The 20,529-nt window shown below is 43.9% G+C and overlaps 1 protein-coding gene across 6 annotated transcripts in view; it reads left to right on the top strand.

Moving 5' to 3' along the window:
* Positions 1-2,738: 2,738 nt before the first annotated feature.
* GTF2IRD1 (GTF2I repeat domain containing 1) overlaps positions 2,739-20,529 on the top strand; it is a 219,690-nt gene continuing 201,899 nt past the window's right edge. For 4 of the 6 annotated variants that reach the window (XM_030185787.1, XM_030185783.1, XM_030185785.1 and 1 more), the window contains exon 1: positions 2,739-3,497. The gene's annotated coding sequence lies outside the window, so the exon portion shown is untranslated. The remainder of the gene's footprint in view (positions 3,498-20,529) is intronic. The other 2 variants (XM_030185786.1, XM_030185784.1) reach the window with 1 other exon arrangement.

Here is a 20,529-nt window from a genome sequence, read left to right as displayed (position 1 = left end):
TGGATACTCTGGAGGAAGTAGAAACCATGAGAAGGGATCTCCAAATGCTGGAATAATGGTCAAGGGTCTGGCAGTTCAAATTTAATGCAAAGAAGTGCAGAGTGATGCACCTGGGGTGCAGAAGTCCAAAAGAGATGTACCAGATAGGAGGGAAGAGATTGGTGAGCTTGGCTCAGGAAAGGGACCTTAGGGTGATGGTGTCCGAGGATCTCAAGGTGTCAAAACTATGCGACAAGGTAGTGGCAGCGGCCAGGATAGTAGGCTGCCTACAGAGGGGTATAACCAGCAGAAGAAAGGTGTTGACGCCCTTGTACAAGTTGCTGGTGAGGCCCTACTTGGAGTACTATATTCAGTTTTGGAAGCCGTATCTTACTAAGGATGTAAAAAGACTTGAAGCGGTTCAGAGAAAAGTGACAAAAATGGTATGGGGTTGCATAGCAAGATGTATGAGAAGAGACTTGCTGACTTGAACATGTATACCCTGGAGGAAAGGTGAAACCAGGGTGATATGATACAGATGTTCAAATATTTGAAAGGTATAAATCCATAGACAAACCTTTCCCAGACGGGAAAGTGGTAGAACTAGAGGACATGAATTGAGGCTGAAGGGGGGCAGACTCAGGAATAATATCAGGAAGTATTTTTTCACTGAGATGGTGGTAGGTACCTGGAATATCCTTCCACGGGAGGTGGTGGAGATCAAAATGGTAACGGAATTCAAAAATGTGTGGGATAAAAACAAAGGAATCCTGTTTAGAAGGAATGGATCCAAAGAAGCTTACCAGAGATTAGGTAGCAATGCCGCTAATTGGAAAGCAAAGCCAGTGCTGGGCAAGACTTCTACGGTCTGTGCCCTGATCATGGCTGAATAGATTTGAATGGGCTTCACTGGAGCTGTTCAGGGGCTTCAAGAACTTCAGAAATTTAGAACGAGGACAGTGCCGGGCAGACTTCTACGGTCTGTGCCCTGAAACTGGCAAACAGAAATCAAGATCAGGTATACATATGAAGTATCACATCAAATCATATGTAATGAGTTTATCTTGTTGGGCAGACTGGATGAACTGTACAGGTCTTTATCTGCCGTCATCTACTATGTTACTATGACATTGTGAGTATATTTCTGTTATATGAATGTTCTACTGTGCTGTATATTTTACTGACACTGAATGATATTCTTGATTTAACTATAATTTAATTTTCCCAATTACAAGTTTATTCACTGCTCTAATTGTATATATTACACTGACATTTGGCTATGTTACTATTAATACTCTTACTATAATAATTTAATTTATGTCAAACTACACTTGTTTTGCACTCTTGGGTGAATCTCTTCACAAAGGCAGTTAATAAGTCTTAATAAATAAATAAACAACGGACCCTTATGCAAATAATGCATGTTACAGAATCCTACACAACACATTAACTGTTAGTAAATGATCCACTTAAACTGGGTACAGCCAGCAACGTCCTGTAGTACTGGGATCATAGATTTTGTAGGCCATATTTCTTCTGAAGTATTTATCTAAGAAGCCATGAAGATAATTGAAGCCCCTTTTCATAGGTGGGTGAATATATATGAAAAACAGGGAATTTGCCAGGATCCCTTAAAATATCATTTTTGACGGATACAAGGAAGCATTTTAGGAGGTCTGATCCACTGGTTAGCACTTTATTCACTAAAAGATTCTTTTCCCTTTAGGCAAAGAATGGAAGGAAAGACCCTTTGGAATAAAGCCCACATTAGGAAAGTTGTTACAGTGATATGAGTTTGACATATGTCCCTGAAAGCCCCTGGAATTGAGCCAGTAAATGAAAGATGCCCGAGACTGCCAGCAGAATACCTGATGGATTAAAGTTTAGCAGAGAAATATAGATTACATAAAAGATGGTCTGACAACTACCAATTACACTGTGATATTCTTATTTTAGGATTCACAATTCTAGATCCATTGCCTTCCTGGCTTTCGTCTTTATTTATAACCAATATCAACAGAAAATTGCATAGTTCAAGATGTAAAAAAACAACAACAACAAAAAAGACACAATTATTATCGTTCCTGAAACCCCAGTTTAGAAAGCGTGGCTTTACATCTTACTGTTGTCCATTCCTCTAACTACCCTTCTCCCGACTCTCTGAAAGCTCTTATGCTGTCCCGAAGTCAGAAATATACTGCACGTGCACTGTGCGTATTTCTTTGGGATGTCGGATGAAAGGCGCACGAAAAGCCAGCGCAGTTTATTTTGGGAAGCAGCTGATTTGCATCCCTACGTGCTTGGCTCCTCCCCTTACCACTTGCAGCGAAAAGCCGGTAGTTGGTGTGGTTGGCGGAGCTCCCTGTGCCCGGACAGCCTGCAGTCTTGTCTGTCTACCTGCAGCCGGAGCCCGTCGTCTCCCATTGAGTGACAGGCTCCTCTCGCCGCCCAAATAGAAAAGGGAAGGGACCGGCTCCGATCTTTATTTCCTCCCTTACCCATCAGAAACACACAGGGAGGGGAGGTAGTACAAAGGGATCCTTCTAAAGCCCCCCCCCCCCCCCCCAGAAAGAAATCTGGATCAGTCCCACCCCACACAAACAACATGGGAAAAAAATAGCATATGCACTGCGCACTGTTTCAGGCCACTGATAAGGGAAAACAGATTCACTACTCCAGTCGGTTTTCTTCCTCTGTATTACGCTCGGGTGGGGTGGGGGCGCCTCTCTGTAGCCCTCCCCTTCGCACCGTCTCCCGCCGATGTTTGCATTTTTAATAGCCCTATTTTCTCCCCTCCCTTCTGCTTTTGTTCTTGTTGCTGCTGCTGCTGCCACCCTGTGTAATCCGTAATCTGAAAATAAAATCTCGAGATGACGACAGATACTTGCACACTTTAAAACAACACATTTCTTTTCTTCCTGATCCCAAAAGCACCTTTGAGCCCTCCCTGCTCAGTCTGATACATCCTCCCCTTACTCCCTCTGTTAATAATCTCTTCATTTGAATTTCCAGATTTAGGGGAAAAAATAAGAATGGTAAAATCTTGTCCTCCCTCTTCATTTTTTTTTCTCTCTCCCCTTGAAGCTGGTTTGTTAATCCTGTATGTAAATTACAGCCAATAGATGCAGTTGTTGAGCTGGGCTGGGATTAGAGACGGGGCGAATGGCTTTCAATCTTACTGGGATTATAGAACAAAGAGACACTGCAACAAAAAAGGGGGGACTTTTCTGGGGTTTTTTTTTAGGGAGTAATACCCCCCCCCCCCCCGCGATCTCCCCTTGTGAGCTGGGAAAAGGAGCTGAGGGGGGTCCGATCGTTTGGGATATTAAAGGTTCATCACTGCGGATCTTTGGGGTAGGGGTGGAAACAGTCGTCGCTGACCCGGGAAGAAATTACAACCCCCCCCCCCCCCCTCCTTCCCTTTTTTCTTCTTTTCTTTTCTACCAGATTAATTAAGGCAAGGAGCCTCTCCGATCTGGACGGGAAGAGGCTGGTGCGAGTGGCCGGGGATCCTTTTGGTAAGAGAAACTTTTTTTTTTTCTTTTAATGGCGATTATAATGTTACTCTGCTTTTTTTTTTTTTTTTTTCCCAATTGTTATATATTTCATAAAGGGATCCACGTGTCTGGAAAGGTTATAGCTCTCCCTCTGATCTTGATCCCGGATTAGAAGTGAAAGAGGAGGTGGTGGGATGGTAGGGGTGGGGGGTCCTTTTGGTGCATTGGGGGGGGGGGTGCTGAGGATCGGATGGTAGAATCGTTGGCTTGAAACGTGAATTTGCATCTCATTACGGAGAAAGACGGATGTTTCTCGGTCACACGAGATGATTTACGGCGGAGACCTGTTCCCTCCCACCCATGACAGCTCCAGGCCACTTTCTGTTTGTTTCTGAATTGCTGACATACAGTTCATGTCAGGGGAGTTGAAAAGTACCTTTGAAGTGTTATTTTGGCCTGTACTCAAGGGTGCATTTTTCTGGCACCCCTCCGCCTTGCTAGCCCGGGGCCAGACACTGGATGGCGAGTTCTATCAGCTGCTTGATCTCGCGGGGGCCAGGGGCGTCCTTTATTTACAGGGTGTTTCAGTTGTTTGTTCTTGGTTAGGCTTTGGGGGGGGAGGGGGGGGGGTTGCACAGATTATTTGACAGTGTAAAGTTAGGGACCAAGCTGTTAAAATAAGGATATTTGAACAGGATGTGTAACAGTAGCTGGCAGTGCTGTAAATAAAACTGTTCCATTGAAAACTAAAATGATTTGATTTCAGGAGGAGCTTTGAGAATGTAGCCAAAACGATTGCTAAATTGATGGATTAATTTCCAGTATTACCATTTGTAGATTATTTCGGGTAGGATATTATTCAGATTTCTCTTTCACATTCTGATTTGTTCTTAAATATGAGCTAGTGTTGGATATAATTTTTGAATAAATTAGCATGCCTTTCCAAACCCATGCACAAGGTGAATTGGCATGTTTTTTTATTGGGAGCGCAGATGGACCTCAGGCAGACTCGGATATAGCAATTTGCAAACTTATTCATGGGAGGGGCTCCTGTGAAATATATATTATGACATGCAGACCTCACCAAGCTATCCTGAATCGCTGGAATTACCAGAACACAAATTTGGGAATCGGATACTGAAGGCTAAGGTTATGCAGACATAAAGGTGCACATTTCTGTTCTCCAGAATAGGAAAAACAGTGTTAGAAATAATGGCATATTTATGCAACAGAGAAAGGAGACCTAGTAATAAGACCTTAAGCAGAAGCAGTAGAGCCAAGAAACTGAGAAATTGGCACTTGGTAAAATAGTCTCTCTCTCTCTTCTGCTTCTGTGAACTGTTGCCAAATGTCTGAAGTGCCATCCCCAGCCACAGAGGAGTCAGGTTACTCCAGGGGAGGGGGTGGGAAATATCTATGAATATTGTTATGTAATTTGTTCAAAGTGGTTTACATTGAGCTTGGACAAATATTAAGTTTCATCATTTAAGGCCTGGCTTACTGAGGTTCCCCGCCCCTCCCCCCCCCCATTCTTCATTGGATTCTATATAGGTCACCCAAAGTAGGGCATGCAGGGCAGAAACGTGAGCAAATTAATGAGTTAACAAGGTGTTAATCAATTTGGCTTTGTGTATGCATCTGCCTGTGTACTGTTTTATAACACTGCGTGCCTAAGTTGCCTCATGCACAACCCAGAAGGGGGCGTGGCCAGGGGAGGGGCATGGGCATGTTAGAGGCGTTCCAACATTTAGTTGCAGTGTTATAGAATACCGGGGTTAACGCGTCCAACTTGCATGCCAGGATTTGCACCAGGTTTCAGCAAGCACCAAAGTTGAGTGCAGGAATCCGCAGTATGTGCTGTGCTCTAAAGACTGCTCACTCCAGAGCACCCTTTACGGAATAGCATTTAGCGCTGATTTTTCCCGGCCCCTAAATTTTGAGTGCCATTAATTGAATCTATCTAAATTTATGAAATCGGTCCCTTTGTCTGGAAATGCAATGCCCCCCTCCACAACCTTGTTTTATATAATTTTCATAAGGAAAGAGCAGTGAGGATTCATTGTACACATGCTCAGAACCTGTGGGTCATGTTCTGTAATACTGGATTTCAGGTCAAACAAAAAAAAGTAATGTGGTCAACAGGACACTTCCAAACACACCAGGACGACATTAGTAGTCGCACACAGTTTATTCCATAAAATGGAAGATATATAAATGTGTTGACTCGACACGGCACAGTGTTTTGGCCCAAGTTCCTACCTCAGGAGTCTGTATTAATGGTTTTTACCGCAATCTCTGCGGTACGCTGCTTTGACTGAACCTTATAGGTTTTTTATAGAGTGTATTCACTTTCAGGGGGATGATCAGAAGCAAACGCCGGCGCTAGAGGCTCTTAGCGCCATACTAGCACCGACGTTTGCTAACGCCCCATGATCAGAGCCCTCGAGCGCGTGAAACAAAGCACTCGAGGGCTCTGAAAGCAACTAGCATGCAAATGCATGCTAAACAGGGCTAAACATATTCATCCCCAATCATCAGCGGCCAGTGTGCCAAACCCTACGCCAGCTCTGAGCTGGCATTAGGGTTTGCAGATCATTGGGGAGGAATGGTGAGCCCTGTCCAACGTGCATTTGCATGCTGGCAGGCCCCCATTCCCCCCCAACAGCAAACCTGCCAGTGACAGAGCTGGAGGTCTGGCGGACGTCCGGTCCCCCCCCCCCCCCCACGATCCTCCCCTCCCCCCTCCCAGGTTCAGGGAGGGCTGGAGATCCAATGGGTCTCTGCCCCCCCCTAACTTCCCCAGCAAAAGGTCCCTGTTGGCCTAGTGGGTGACCAACCAACCCCCCCCCCAGCGACAGGGGGTCTGGAGGTCCGCTGGACCTCCGGTCCCCTCCCCTCTAGTCCCCCAGCAAGGGGTCCCTGGTGGTCCAGACCCCCTAGCCCCCTACCTTGTGGGTTGGAGGAGGGAGGGTAGCCTGCCTCCCTCCCTGCGATGCCGCAAAATGGTGGTGCCCAGCACTGCCCAGTGTATCCTGGGATGCGCTGGGTGGGGCTATACACCATATAAGGGAGTTTCTCCCTTATATGGTGTTATATGGAGTTTCTCCTTTGTATGCTGTATAGCCCCGCCCAGCGCATCCCAGGATACACTGGGCAGGGCTGGGCGTCGCAGGAAGAGGAGGGAGGCAGGCTACCCTCCCTCCTCCAACCCACAAGGTAGGGGGGACTGGACCACCAGGGACCCCTTGCTGGGGGACTAGGGGGGCTGGAGACCCACAGGATCTCTAGCCCTCCCTGAACCTGGGGGGGGATCGTTGGGGGGACTGGAGGTCCACCAGACCTCCAGCCCCCGTTGCTCGGGGCAGGGGTAGTTGGAGCCTGTTGGTCCCATGGACCTCCAGCCCCTGTGTTTGTCAGGTTTGGGCTTTTGACAGCCCAGACCTGTCAAACAAGTGTGGGAGGATTGTGCTGAGCACATGCTCAGGCACAATTCTCCCACACTTCTATCCCATGATCAGAGATGATTGCGTGCTTAAATTTGCATGCAATTATATCTGATCATAGGTCTAATAATGCCTCTCGCTGTTCCAGCGCTATTTTTGGAGTGCTATTTGGAACAGCGCGGGGTTTTGATCATCTGTCTGTTTGTTTGTGAAGCATTTTTTGCTATGTTTGGGCTTTTCATCTAGGTACAGACTCCTGAGGCAGGCACTTGGGCCGAAACACTATGCTGTGTCGAGTCAACACATTTACATATCATCTATTTTATGGAATAAACTGTATGCGACTACTAACGTCTTCCTGGTGTGTTTGGAAGTGTCCTGTTGACCACATAACTTTTTTTGTTTGTCTTGTGTGCGTAGTGGTCTTCGTTCCTCCATCCCAGTGGTTGACAGTTATACTGGATTTCAAATTATTTGTTTTAAAATGTAGTAGAATCTCAGCCCCTTTTTCTGTCCTGATTAGTATTTTTGCTCTCTCTTTGGGAATGTTCATTTTGTTCGGGTGTGGGGGGGGGGGGGGGGGTCATTGTGTTGTCACAGGAGGAAAATTGTTAAAGAGTGTGTGCTCTTTTGGAAACGGCATGTGCACTCTTCACAAAGAGTGCAGACCTTTACCATATAGTGCACAGATGTGCAAGCATGTATGCACTTACAGGAAAGATTGCAAACTCTCTGTGAATGGTGCACGCTCTTTCACAACAGCATGCACTATTGACAGCACAAACAAACAAAAAAAAAAAAGCCCACATCATTTTGCTTGTTCGTTTGCTTGTGACATGAAATAACATGAGCAAAGTTGACCTTTCCTATGTCATTTCAAATGAATAGACATCCCCATTACCTCTTTTATTGATCACAGTTTGGGACGTTCTTCTTGTCTATTAATTAAAACTGAATCATGTTTTTTACTATATGCATTTTTATTATGGTTTGGGGTTTAAAAAATTACAAAACAACATAAACACAGTTCATATCTGATTTGCCTAATGCTAGAGAAGAAGTAAATGCCAGAAAACTCCTCTTTTGACCCAAGTAATAGCTGCTGGATGGTCCGTGCTTTTTAAAAATTCTCCTGCGTCCCGCACAAGTGACGTTTGTATAACTGAGGACTGGAAGTATAGGCCTGGCAAGTCACTTTATCCTCTCCTGCCTCAGGTACCAACTTGAGTGCAAGCCCTTTGGGGGAGGGTGGGGGGGTTGGAAGGCAGGCAAATACCTGCTGTATCTGAGAGTAACTTGCCTTGAGTCACAACTGGAAAAAGCATGAGCTAAGTCCAAAATCCCTTCCCTTCTCCATTTCTAGATAAGAAATAGAAATAAAATAAAACAAAACCAAAAAAGAAAGAGAAAATAAGATGATACCTTTTTAATTGAACTAACAATACATTTTTTGATAAGCTTTCAAAGGCGGAACCTTTTTCTTCAGCAAAAGATGACAAAATATCAGAATATATAATTGAAACATCAAAACATTCAAGTGAGAATATCAGAGAAAGGTAGGGGGTGAGAAATAGGAGAGATGGATGGATGATCAGAAGGTAAAAAGTAGTATAATTTTGAGGTTTATAATGTGATATAAAACTCAGATCTCTGTTGAGACCTTTTATTGGTGTCATAATATTTCATCATCTTAACTTCAAATTGTTTGTTTTAAAATTTCCTTTTAGTTACCATAAAAATCACGATGGAATGCTCTGGTCTTGCAAACTGCTTTCCCACAGTGATGTTACCTCAGTTTCCTTAGTGGTTGGATATGGTGCCCAAGTGAATTGATTCTTGTAGCATTTAGTCTGTCACCACAGCATAACATCCTTCACATTATCTGCATTGATTCCCCCCCCCCCCCCGCACACACACCTTTTACAAAGCCGCGCAAGCGGCTGCTGGTGCGGTAATGCTAACACAGCCCATTTGAAGTGAATGGGCAGCTTTGTAAAAGGGGGGAGGGGTGAATGAGATATATATATATATATATATATATAGAAGAAACGAGGAGTAGTCACAGAGGGGACCTTGGAGAGCAAGCAGGCAAGGTGAGAGGGAGTCTGGATTCCTGGCTGTACGGAATTTGTAATTTCAAGAGGTCTGGATTCTCAGGTGGTCCGGATTACTGGAAGCCGGATTTTTGGACTTTTAGTGTATGTTAGAAATTTGCACATGTGATATTAGGGTAGTGTGGTCTATGCATTTTCCTTACCAAAGCATCAGATTATGGTCATATGATGATCGGAGTGGGAGTACACAGCTGCATTGGATTCCAAACCTCAATGATTTTCTGTTTCGAGTCTTACTGTCTTGATAGCCCAGGCAGTTTGAAGGGTGTTTGGGTGAAACTGCAAACTCATGCAAGCAGAGCCAGTAGTAAATAAGCTTTCTAAAGTAGATTTGTTGGAAGATAAAGTTCCAAACCCTTGGGATTTGGATTTTACATTTAATTACTTGCCTTTCCAACACCAGACTTTTTCATTCTAATATTTTTTCATTTCTGAGGTAACTTTGCTGTTTAAAGTTCTGAGAGCACCTGCAGCTTAGCTACTCCTGGTATGATGCACCTAGGCATATCTAGACCCACGGTGCTGATCCGTATCGGACTCCCACCCTTTCCCCATCCCTGTTCCGCCCCCAAGAAAGTATCGCACTCGTATTACACCTGAAGCATGCATGTAGCAAGGACAGGCAAGTTTTTTTTTTTTTTAATTGGAATCAAGGGAAAGGGAATGGGACTTAATATATCGCCTTTCTGTGGTTTTTCCAACTACATTCAAAGCGGTTTACATTATATACAGGTACTTATTTGTACCTGGAACAGTGGAGGGTTAAGTGACTTGCCCAGAGTCACAAGGAGCTGCAGTGGGAATTGAACTCAGTTCCCCAGGATCAAAGTCTACTGTACTAACCACTAGGCTACTCCTCCACTAGCAACATTCCATGTAGAAGCCTGCCCTTGCAGATCTGCAACGCGGCCGCGCAGGCTTCTGTTTCTGTTCAGACTCTCAGAAACAGAAGCCTGTGCAGCCGCGTTGCTGATCTGCAAGGGCAGGCTTCTACATTTATTTATTTATTTGTTGCATTTGTATCCCACCTTATCCCACCTCTTTGCAGGCTCAAAGTGGCTTACAATACATCATGAGTAGTGGAAGAGTGTTAGTAATATAAACATTTAGTATTGCATGATTTTGGTTAGTATGGTGATAGAATAGTGGAATAGCAACATGCCATGTAGAATCTCAAATAGTAGCAACATTCCATATAGAATCTCAAATAGGGAAAGGGAAATGGGACTTGATATACTGTCCTTCTGTGGTTTCTGCAACTACATTCAAAGCGGTTGACGTATATTCAGGTACTTATTTTGCACCAGGGGCAATAGAGGGTTAAGTGACTTGCCCAGAGTCACAAGGAGCTGCAGTGGGAATTGAATTCAGTTCCCCAGGATCAAAGTCTGCTGCACTAACCACTAGGCTACTCCTCCACTCTCTTTTTGAGGCATCTAGATGGTCCCTGCGGTATGATGGTGCATTGAATTAACCCCAGGAATACTGCTTAGATCAGAACTGGCTGGTGGTTCATTCACTGTTGTTGTCTCTGCTTGAATACAAAAGTCAGCGTTAATATCAAACTAAACTTACTTTACCAGCTTTTTGGTTTAGCCGCACTGGATCTACTGCAGTAAAGCCTGCATGAACTATGTCCCTTTACCTTCCCTTTCTGTGGAATTCTTTGCCTAATAACTTAAGGAGAGAATGTGGTCTATTTGTGATTTCAGAAAACTTCTCAAAACATTCTTATTTCAGAAATATGCTGAAGATTAACTTTGTCAGTTGTGTTTTGTATATTGTTTTGTTTTTCAGTTGTAATTTCTTTTATCTTTTGTTGACTATTAAGATCATTGGGGTTGGACAGTATATAAATAAACTGTTATTATTATTATTGTTGTTATTAATGCAGGGACGTGCTTGACCTCTGTACTACAGCTGGGATGTCATTTGCAATGAAATGTTGCTTACTGATAATACATGCACTGTTCTTAAAGAGTGCACATTACAGGGTGGAGGAGTAGCCTAGTGGTTAGTGCAGCAGACTTTGATCCTGGGGAACTGGGTTCGATTCCCTTTGCAGCTCCTTGTGACTCTGGGCAAGTCACTTAACCCGCCATTGCCCCAGGTACCATAAACTTAGATTGAGCCCTCTAGGGACAAAGAAAGTGCCTGCATATAATGTGTACAGCGCTGCGTACATCTAGTAGCGCTATAGAAATAATTAGTAGTAGGGTGAATTCTAGATATGACACTGAAAAAAGCTATTCTGTAAGCTATACTACTTTAGTGCAGTTTATATCAAACTAAACTTTAGGCACAGCCATTTGCACCAACTGAATCATGGCGCAAATGTATATGCCTAAATTGGGCGCCCTGTATTTTATAACAACATACGTAAATGCTAGGGACGCTCCTGTTCCGCCCATGACCCTCCCATTTCCGTACCCTCTTTTTTTTTTTACTTGCGCATAAAATTTAGGCATGTAACTTGCAATTAAATCTAATTAGTGCCAATAATTGCTTGTTAAGCCAATTATTTTCACTAATTACCTCATTTAATTAAATTGCATGCACAATTTTTGGTGATTCTTATAGAATTAGGGAGTATTTGCGCAGAGAGCACACTTTCTTGATAATGCACACACGTGATGGTTCGCACATGCAGAATGGTTTGTCCATATGTGCAGTCTTTAAGAAGAGTACATCCTCTTTACATATACCCCTGTATTCTATAAAAGTTGCTAAAAATTGCGCATGCGCCCAATTTGTGCACGTAATTTAATTGAATAATGAACTAATTAGCCCCAATAATTGGCTTGTTAACAAGCAATGTTTGGAGCTAATTAGATTTCATTGCAAATTTAGGCATGAGTTCAAAAAGGGGGTGCAGACATGGGAGGGTCATAGGCGGAACAGGGGCGTTCCTAAAATTAATGCGTTCAGTTATAGAATAAGGGGGAAACATTTGCACCATATTTCAGTTGGCGCAAGTGGTCACACCTGAAGTTAGACGTGATTCCTGGGCATAAGCGTTATTCTATAAACCATGGCTAACTTTTAAGCGCGGCTTATAGAATAACGCTTTTTCAGGCGCCGTATATAGAATTCACTCCATAGTGCTCACTATAGATGTCATTCGTTCCAGAACATAAAAAAAAAAAAAACCCCATGAAACTTATTTGGCTGCCAGTCCCTACTCTGTACATGGAGATCAGCACTTGGGAGAAAAGGTGACTTGCCAAGGTCACAAGGAATGTCAGTGGAGGAAATGGAATTTGAACTCTGGCTTTCCTGGTACTCGGCCCATTGTTGTAAGCAGAAGCATAACCATGGGTAGGCCCAAGTGAGCACAAGCCCACACAGCAGTTGCACACTGTTGCTGTCGCTGGCAGGGATCCTCAACTCCACCAGCCGAAGACTTTGGCATCTCTCCCTCCCTTTCCTGCCGGCAATCCAGCATCTCTCCTAGTTTCTTAACTTCCCCCTCCCCCCATTTCCAAAGGTCGCTAGCAGCTGATACCTATTGCTCAGGCCGGGCCAGAGCCTACCTTCTGATATAGCTTTCTGTTTCTGCATAGTCGGGACCACGTCAGTGGAAAGGCTCTGGGGCCAGGGCAACAGTGTGTATGAATTGAACTGTAGAGATGTTTTTAACTGTTCCATTGTGGGGGGGGGGGGGGGGGGAGTGAGAGACTGGGAGAGGTGGATCACCTTTAGGGGAAAAGGAGGGAGATATGTCGGACCACAGGCAGGGGGTGAGGTGGACAGAAAATGTTGTGCCCACCCAAAATTGGCCTCTGGCTATGACATTGCCTGTGAGTATTGGGCTACTCCTTCTCATATGATGTTAACTGACAGAATAAAAGCAGTGTTTGAACACAGAGCCCCTCCCTCCTGATAAATTAATGAGCCTTGTTTGCTTTTCCAGCCAAAGTATAATTCTGTGTCACTTCTGTATTGTTTCCTCTGGGGAAGTGGCTCCATGATAAGTCCATTTGAGAACAAACAAGAAATCCATCAAACATGAAATGCAGGGTCGAATGCTCGTTTCTAGGTGTTCTAATTGTACTGTGCTATGCCATACTTTCTAGTATTTGAATATTTTTACTGCTGTAATTTTCTATTGTTTGATTTATTCTTACTGTACACTGACGAGTGAATTCCTTCAAAAAGGCAGTAAATAAATCATAATATATAAATACAAAAATAAATGTTATCAGAAATACTGCTTTAGTCTCAGGTGTTATGATCTTTTTCACAGCTTCATGACTTACTACTACTTAACATTTCTAGAGCGCTACTAGGGTTACGCAGCGCTGTACAAATTAACAAAGAAGGACGGTCCCTGCTCAGAGGAGCTTACAATCTAAAGGACGAAATGTCTAGTTGGGGCAGTCTAGATTTCCTGTGTAGAGGTATAGTGGTTAGGTGCCGAAGGCGACATTGAAGAGGTGGGCTTTGAGTAAGGATTTGAAGATGGGCAGGGAGGGGGCCTGGCGTATGGGCTCAGGGAGTTTATTCCAAGCATGGGGTGAGGCAAGGCAGAAAGGGTGGAGCCTGGAGTTACAAATCCATAAATTGTTGTGATGCAACGTAAGAAATATTACGTGAGAGACCGTGAGAGCCCCTTCCAAAAGAGAGTCCCCTTTCCCCAAATAATACTGCTGTCCCCCAAAGTCCTGTCTTGCCTTGTGAGAGCTTGAATTGAAGCTCTGACCCCCTCAATTCCACTCCCCCACTGCTTGCACAAGAGTAAGTCTTGGCGTATGAGCTGCCTTCTGCAGTTGGCAAAAACCTACTTGTCCGTATGTTGTGTCCACCAAACACACATACCTGCCATACACTTTGAAACCATGCTCAACAGTTGGCCAGCACACTAGCTGCTGTCTTGAGCGAGACAGAGGAGAGGCCCCTAGGCCAACAGAGCTTGTCCAGGCATTAAGAGGGGGGGTAGTAAGGGGGCAGTTCTATAATTTTGCATTAAGATGTAGATGCTACAAGGGAGCACGTTTAGGGGTTCCTTTTGCCAAGCGGCGGTAAAAGGACCCCTGAGATGGCGTCGGTGTGTGGGTTTGCCGTGTACTGAGGCCTCCTTTTACTGCCACCAGTAAAGACTTTTAAAAAAATGGAAATGGCGGTGCAGTAAGTGTTGAATCCAGGGAGGATAACAAAGTCTTTATTGGGGTTGTCTTAAAATATGACCCGACATGGCCGTGTTTCGGCCCAAAGGCCTGCCTCAGGGGTCTTGATGGATCCTCTGTCTTGAGAATCCGCTGAATAAGTGAAAACCGTTCACATTAGCAGACTACATGGTTTTTCGCTTATTCAGCGGATTTTCAAGACAGAGGATCTATCAAGACCCCTGAGGCAGGCCTTTAGGGCGAAACACGGCCGTGTCGGGTCGTATTTTAAGACAACCCCAATAAAGACTTTATTGTTATCCTCTCCGGATTCACCTCACTGTTTTCTTTGTATTTCTCACGGTTTTGTGAGGTTCGTTCTTCCTTTTTTGTTTTGTTTTGTGGTGCAGTAAGTGTTAACACTTGCCGCGTGGACATTTCTTGGGGGGGGGGGGGGACAGTTATCTGGCGGTAACAAGGCAGTGTGCAGCGCTGTCCAATTACTGCCAGGTAAGACCCCGGTGGTAAAAAAATTTTAATAATTTTAGCGCCAGAAACATCTTTCGGTGGGAGTCGGCACTACTGCTGGGCTCTCACAGTAGGGCCGAATTGGCGCCTGCTAAACCCGCGGTAGCCCTATTATGGCTTGGCAAAAAGGCTCCTTAGTGCCAGTTCTATAAGGGCACTTAAATTATTACAGAATTCTAGCGCAAAGGCATAGCAATGTCTCTTTTATTCCTCACGTACCTCAAAGAAGTTGTATGTGGATCACAGTAAGAAAACCTGAAACGTTTTTGTTAGCAACTACAGCAAGATTGCATCTAAACAAGTAAATATAGAGCACAAACAGAAAATACAATTAAAAAAATACGACTTATTAAATAAAAATGTGTTTAGTTGTTTCCTAAAAAATTGATAGGAATAGATCTGATTTATTTTATTTTTGTTACATTTGTACCCCGCGCTTTCCCACTCATGGCAGGCTCAATGCGGCTTACATGAGGCAATGGAGGGTTAAGTGACTTGCCCAGAGTCACAAGGAGCTGCCTGTGCCTGAAGTGGGAATCGAACTCAGTTCCCCAGGACCAAAGTCCACCACCCTAACCACTAGGCCACTCCTCCACTCTGATCCAAGTGGGAAGTTTCTTCTATAATTTAGCAGCTTGACTTCTTACCGCTACTATTTGGAAAACTAAGGGTTCCTTTTGCAAAGCTGTATTACAGATTAGTGGTGCTCTGAATGCGAAGAAACTCATTCTATTCCCATGGGCTTCTTCGCATTCAGCGCACCCTAATCAGTAGCACAGTTATGTAAAAGGAGCCCTAAAATAGTAAATATTATGCAAAGAGTAACCAGCGTTCTGAGAGAAGGTGCTAAACCATGCTGAATTCTAAATAAAATACAATAAAATGTAAGCAAAATTCTACTGTCTAATGGAAACCAATGTAAAATGGATTAGGTAAAGAGAAACTTGATCATTACTAGATCAGGAGAAGAAAACAAGCAGTTTTATGGTTGCATTAAAATTTAGGAATGCCCACTCATAATAGGTCAGTGGCTGGTGAACGTTAGCACGCCCAAGTGCATGCAATGTGCACAACTGCTAGTATTCTAAGTTGCATGTGTCATTTGGTGACTTGCCCAAGCTCTGACCGCATGTACGCCCCCTCGCAGTTACGCACTAGGTGACATTGGTGTATACTTTATAGAATAGTGTCTGGAATTTACATGCGCAAGTTCCATTTATTGGTGCCTCTGATGCACGCAAGTGCTAGCATTCCATAAAATACATGCACTCTTGCCCCCCCCCCCCCGGATCCTATATAGCGCAGTTTAAGTTGCGCGCATAAATCTGTTTGTATTCTGAATTTGTGTGTGCAACTGAATTAGTTAACAAGCAGGTTGGCGCCGATAATTGCCACTCAACAAGCAATTATTGACATCAATTGGCAGTAATTAGAATTTACGCGCAGAACTGTCTTATGTGTATGCTTCAATGTGAAGTGTGTTGCAAAGGGGGCGTGGCCAGGGGAATGGAAGGGGTGTGAACGTTTCTCAAATCTGTGCGCGCTGTTACAGAATACACCCGATCTGCACCTAATTTAGGGTCAGGATTTACACCAAGTTTTACTTGGCCTTAACTTCCCGTGACTAAATTTAGTCACACAGACAGGCACTGGGCGTGTTCTATAATCCATGTGGCAATTTAGGCCTTTTCTTTAGAGTATGCCTAAATTTAGGTGTACTTTATAGAATACACCGAGGCATATTTTTTTCGGCACGGATTTTTCAGGCATATATAGAATCTAGCCCTTGGTGTCTAATAGAGGTACCAAGTTATAGAATGAGGGTTATGTGTGTTAAAACATGGTAAGAACCATGGCTACATGCTGAATGCAGAATGGCCATCCTAACTGATGCTCTTCACAAACCAAGAGAGACCAGGATAACCTTGGGATAAAATTAGAAACTGCTCTTGATTGAGAATAACTGGCCTCCTGTAAGGGTATTTCTGAGGGTGACATTTAATCTTAGGTTTCTTATGACTAAATCATAGGCGGCCCTTGGCCAAATCCTGGAAGGCTGAGTTTATTCTGGTTTTATTTAAGTGTTTCAGCAAAGGCCTATAAATTACTCACACCTCCTAGGATGAGTCAGTGGCAGAAGCCCAGATAGTTAGGCTGATTAAAGTCTTCTGTGAAACAATGTGGATGTGTGTCAGAACTCAAGGAGCACTGAGCAAGACATGAAGTTGGCTAGTTTGTCAGATTGTGATAGCCTTCAGTGTCTTCCCTGCCCACTTTTCATGGAGCTAAGGAAAAGTCCTGTGTAGAGGAAATCGCCTAACTCATTTGCATGGATTTTTGGAACCAGAATATCTATGGTGTACACAAGGATTGGAAAAAATACCAATTTATTCATCCACTTGAATTATACATTTTCATGAAATGTATATGAAGCAGCATCCACTTAGCAGTTTTGCCTGGAAACACAGTTCCCCCAAAAGTTTGGAGTAAGAGGGTAGAGAAACGTCACAGATGCACCTGAGACCTTAGTTTATTCATTGTTGTAAAGTTTTGGTTAGTCTTCATTGCTGTTTATTAAAATGGACATCATTTTGCAAGCTTTGTGCCAGGGCTACAATTCAGTATCCTAGTGCTGTCGTGGGGGGGGGAACAGCTCATACTGAGAAGGGCTGCAGCTGCTGCAGCCAGACTCGGGACCAGGGAAAGGGGATGGGATTTGACATATCTCCTTTCTGAAAGCGGTTTACGTATTATTATATACAGGTGCTTATTTTGTACATGAGGCAATGAAGGGTTAAGTGACTTTCCCAGATTAAGAAGCAGCTGCAGTGGTAGAGTCTAGAGAGAGGCTGGAGGGAAAATATGGTGGATTGAGCATCTGTAAAGCAGAATAACACTAAAGGGGGAGAGTAACTGAAGAGAGGAAGGACATAAGCACCTAGTAAATGACAACAGAGGCCCATCGAGTCTGTTCTTAGAAAGCGTCGCGGTTCCGTTCTCATCCCATGGGTTTCAGTATCGTCTTTACGCTGATGACTCCCAGATCTACCTGTCCACACCAGAAATCTCAGCTGAAATCCAGGCCAAAGTATCAGCCTGCCTGTCTGACATTGCTGCCTGGATGTCTCAGCGCCATCTGAAATTAAACTTGACCAAGACTGAGCTTCTCATCGTTCCCCCTAAACCGACCTCTCCTCCTCCCCCTTTCTGTATTTCTGTGGATTTCACTCTCATCCTTCCTGTCTCATCAGCTCGTAACCTTGGGGTCATCTTCGACTCCTCCCTCTCCTTCTCTGCACATATTCAGCAGACTGGTAAAACCTGTCGTTTCTTTCTCTATAATATCACCAAAATTTGCCCTTTCCTTTCTGAGCACACTACCAGAACCCTCATCCACACTCTTATCACCTCTCGCTTAGACTATTGCAACTTGCTTCTCACAGGTCTCCCACTTAGCCATCTCTGTCCTCTTCAGTCTGTTCAAAATTCTGCTGCACGACTAATATTCCGCCAGTGCTCATATTAGACCTCTCCTCAAGTCACCTCACTGGCTTCCTATCCGTTTCTGCATACAGTTCAAACTCCTCTTATTGACCTATAAGTGCATTCACTCTTTAGCTCCTCAGTACCTCTCCACTCTCATCTCTCCCTCTCATCTCTCTTATCTGCACCCTTCTCCTCCACTGCTAACTCTAGACTCCGTTCCTTTTATCTTGCTGCACCATATGCCTAGAACAGAATTCCTGAGCCGGTACGTCAAGCTCCATCTCTGGCCGTCTTCAAATCTAAGCTAAAAGCCCACCTTTTTGATGCTGCTTTTAACTCCTAACCCTTACTCACTTGTTCAGAACTCTTATTTTATCATCCTCACTTTAATATTCCCTTATCTCTTGTTTGTCCTGTTTTCTCTGTCCTAATTAGATTGTAAGCTCTGTCGAGCAGGGACTGTCTCTTCATGTTCAAGTGTACAGAGCTGCGTACGTCTAGTAGCACTATAGAAATGATAAGTAGTAGTAGTAGTCTTTGGGATTGCGGAATCTTGCTACTCTTTAGGATTCTGCACAGAATCTTACTACTATGGAATTCCGGAATCTTGCTACTCTTTAGGATTCTGCACGGAATCTTGCTACTCTTTGTCCTTATCCCTTATTTGTCCTGTTTGTCTGTCCTAATTAGATTGTAAGCTCTGTCGAGCAGGGACTGTCTCTTCATGTTCAAGTGTACAGCGCTGCGTACGTCTAGTAGCGCAGTAGAAATAAGTAGTAGTTGTTGTTGGAGTTGTACTTGCCATGCAGTGTAGGCTGCTTTCCCAGTGATTTCTTTAGAAGTGAAGAAGTAATTACATAGATGAATTGCTCTGTGCTTAGTTTGCATTATTTTGGCTTTCAGGGCTCTACTGGATGTAGGTATTTCCTCCTTTTTGAATTCCAGCACTGTTTTTTTGCTTCACCGTCTCTTTTGGGGGGGGGGCATATAATTGTACCCCACCCAATAAGCCAGTCATTGCTGCCCCTCCCCCACACACCAATCGGCCACCTCCAGCCTGTAGTCCAGTGAGCCTCTCAGTTCACATTCAAGTCCCTTTTCTCCCCCTGACAATAATTTTCAATGACTCCTTCCCAGTCTTTTCCCCTCTAAATGCTCAAATCGGAGCGGGTACATTTTTACCGACTCCAACCCTCCCTGGCCTGTACCACCTATAAGTAGGGCTCTGGAGTCGGTAAAAAATGTACCCACTCCGATTTCAGCTTCAAAATTAAAACTTATATTATAATATATGGGACATTTTATAATTTTATACGTATATTTACCAGTACTTTAGATCCAGGACAAAAAAAAATATAGGAGTTATATCCTGAAGTTGTGAGATGTTGACCTGGTGGTTACTGATTTTCCACTGGCCCAAATTAGATTTACTACACATAGTAGGAGTTGGAGTCAGTGGAAGGCTTGATTTATCGACTCCACAGCCTTGCCTGTAAGCCAGTCAGTTACCCCCCAAGTCAGCCTCTCTCCTTCCCCCAGCTAACCCTCAGAGCCACTCACCCTGCTACCTGTGGCCATGGGAAGAGCCTCTTCCTTCCTGTACCCCATCGCTCTGTGTGAGTCTGAGCCGCCTGATGCAGGAACTCTTGTCTGTTTGATTTCAGGTTCTCAAGTCTTGCAAAACCAGTGTGTGTGTTCCTGCACCGTGCAGCAAAGACCCATACGGAGCTGTGCGATGAAGGGAGGCGGACGTTTCTACTTTGGCAACCGAAAAACACTTTTTTTTTTTTTTTTGTTTGTTTGCCAGAAGCAAACTTTTAGTCACCATTGCAACCTGGTGCTTGGGATTATGTTATTACATATGAGTAGCTATGGGTTTAGGGTCATTAAATATATGTTAGTACTTCTTGTTAAGATGAACGTGCACGGAATGAGTAAAGCGTATTCGGATGTATTTCTCCAGTCAAGTTGGCGATCCTTTTTTTTTTGCTGCTGTTTGAGTTCCATCCTCAGGTGAAGGATTGCCTGACTGTCATGTCGTATCAGACCACAGCTAGGTCCTCTTTTTCTTAGTCAGGCTGCTTTTCAGTTCTGGGAGGCCTAGATTGAATTTTTAAAAACTCCTTTCAATGTCATGACCTTGTCAGGTGACTGAGGGGCTCATTTTCAAAAGAGAAAAATGTCGAAAAAGCGGCGGCATAAAATCTTCATTTGGATGTTTTTTTTTTCACAAAAACGTCCACATTTTTCTAAAACCAGTTTTTAGATGTTTTGTTATGAAATTCGTCAGAAGTATATTCAGATCGTAAGGGGGCGTGTCAGGGGTATGTTATGGGCGGGATCTGGGCATTTCTAACTCTTGGACATTTTTCTGCCA

The sequence above is a fragment of the Microcaecilia unicolor genome, chromosome 13 (assembly GCF_901765095.1).
Source record: "Microcaecilia unicolor chromosome 13, aMicUni1.1, whole genome shotgun sequence".
Lineage (NCBI taxonomy): Eukaryota > Metazoa > Chordata > Amphibia > Gymnophiona > Siphonopidae > Microcaecilia > Microcaecilia unicolor.
The sequence above is the reverse complement of the archived record's forward strand: the minus strand, read 5'-3'. Positions and strand labels throughout refer to the sequence as shown.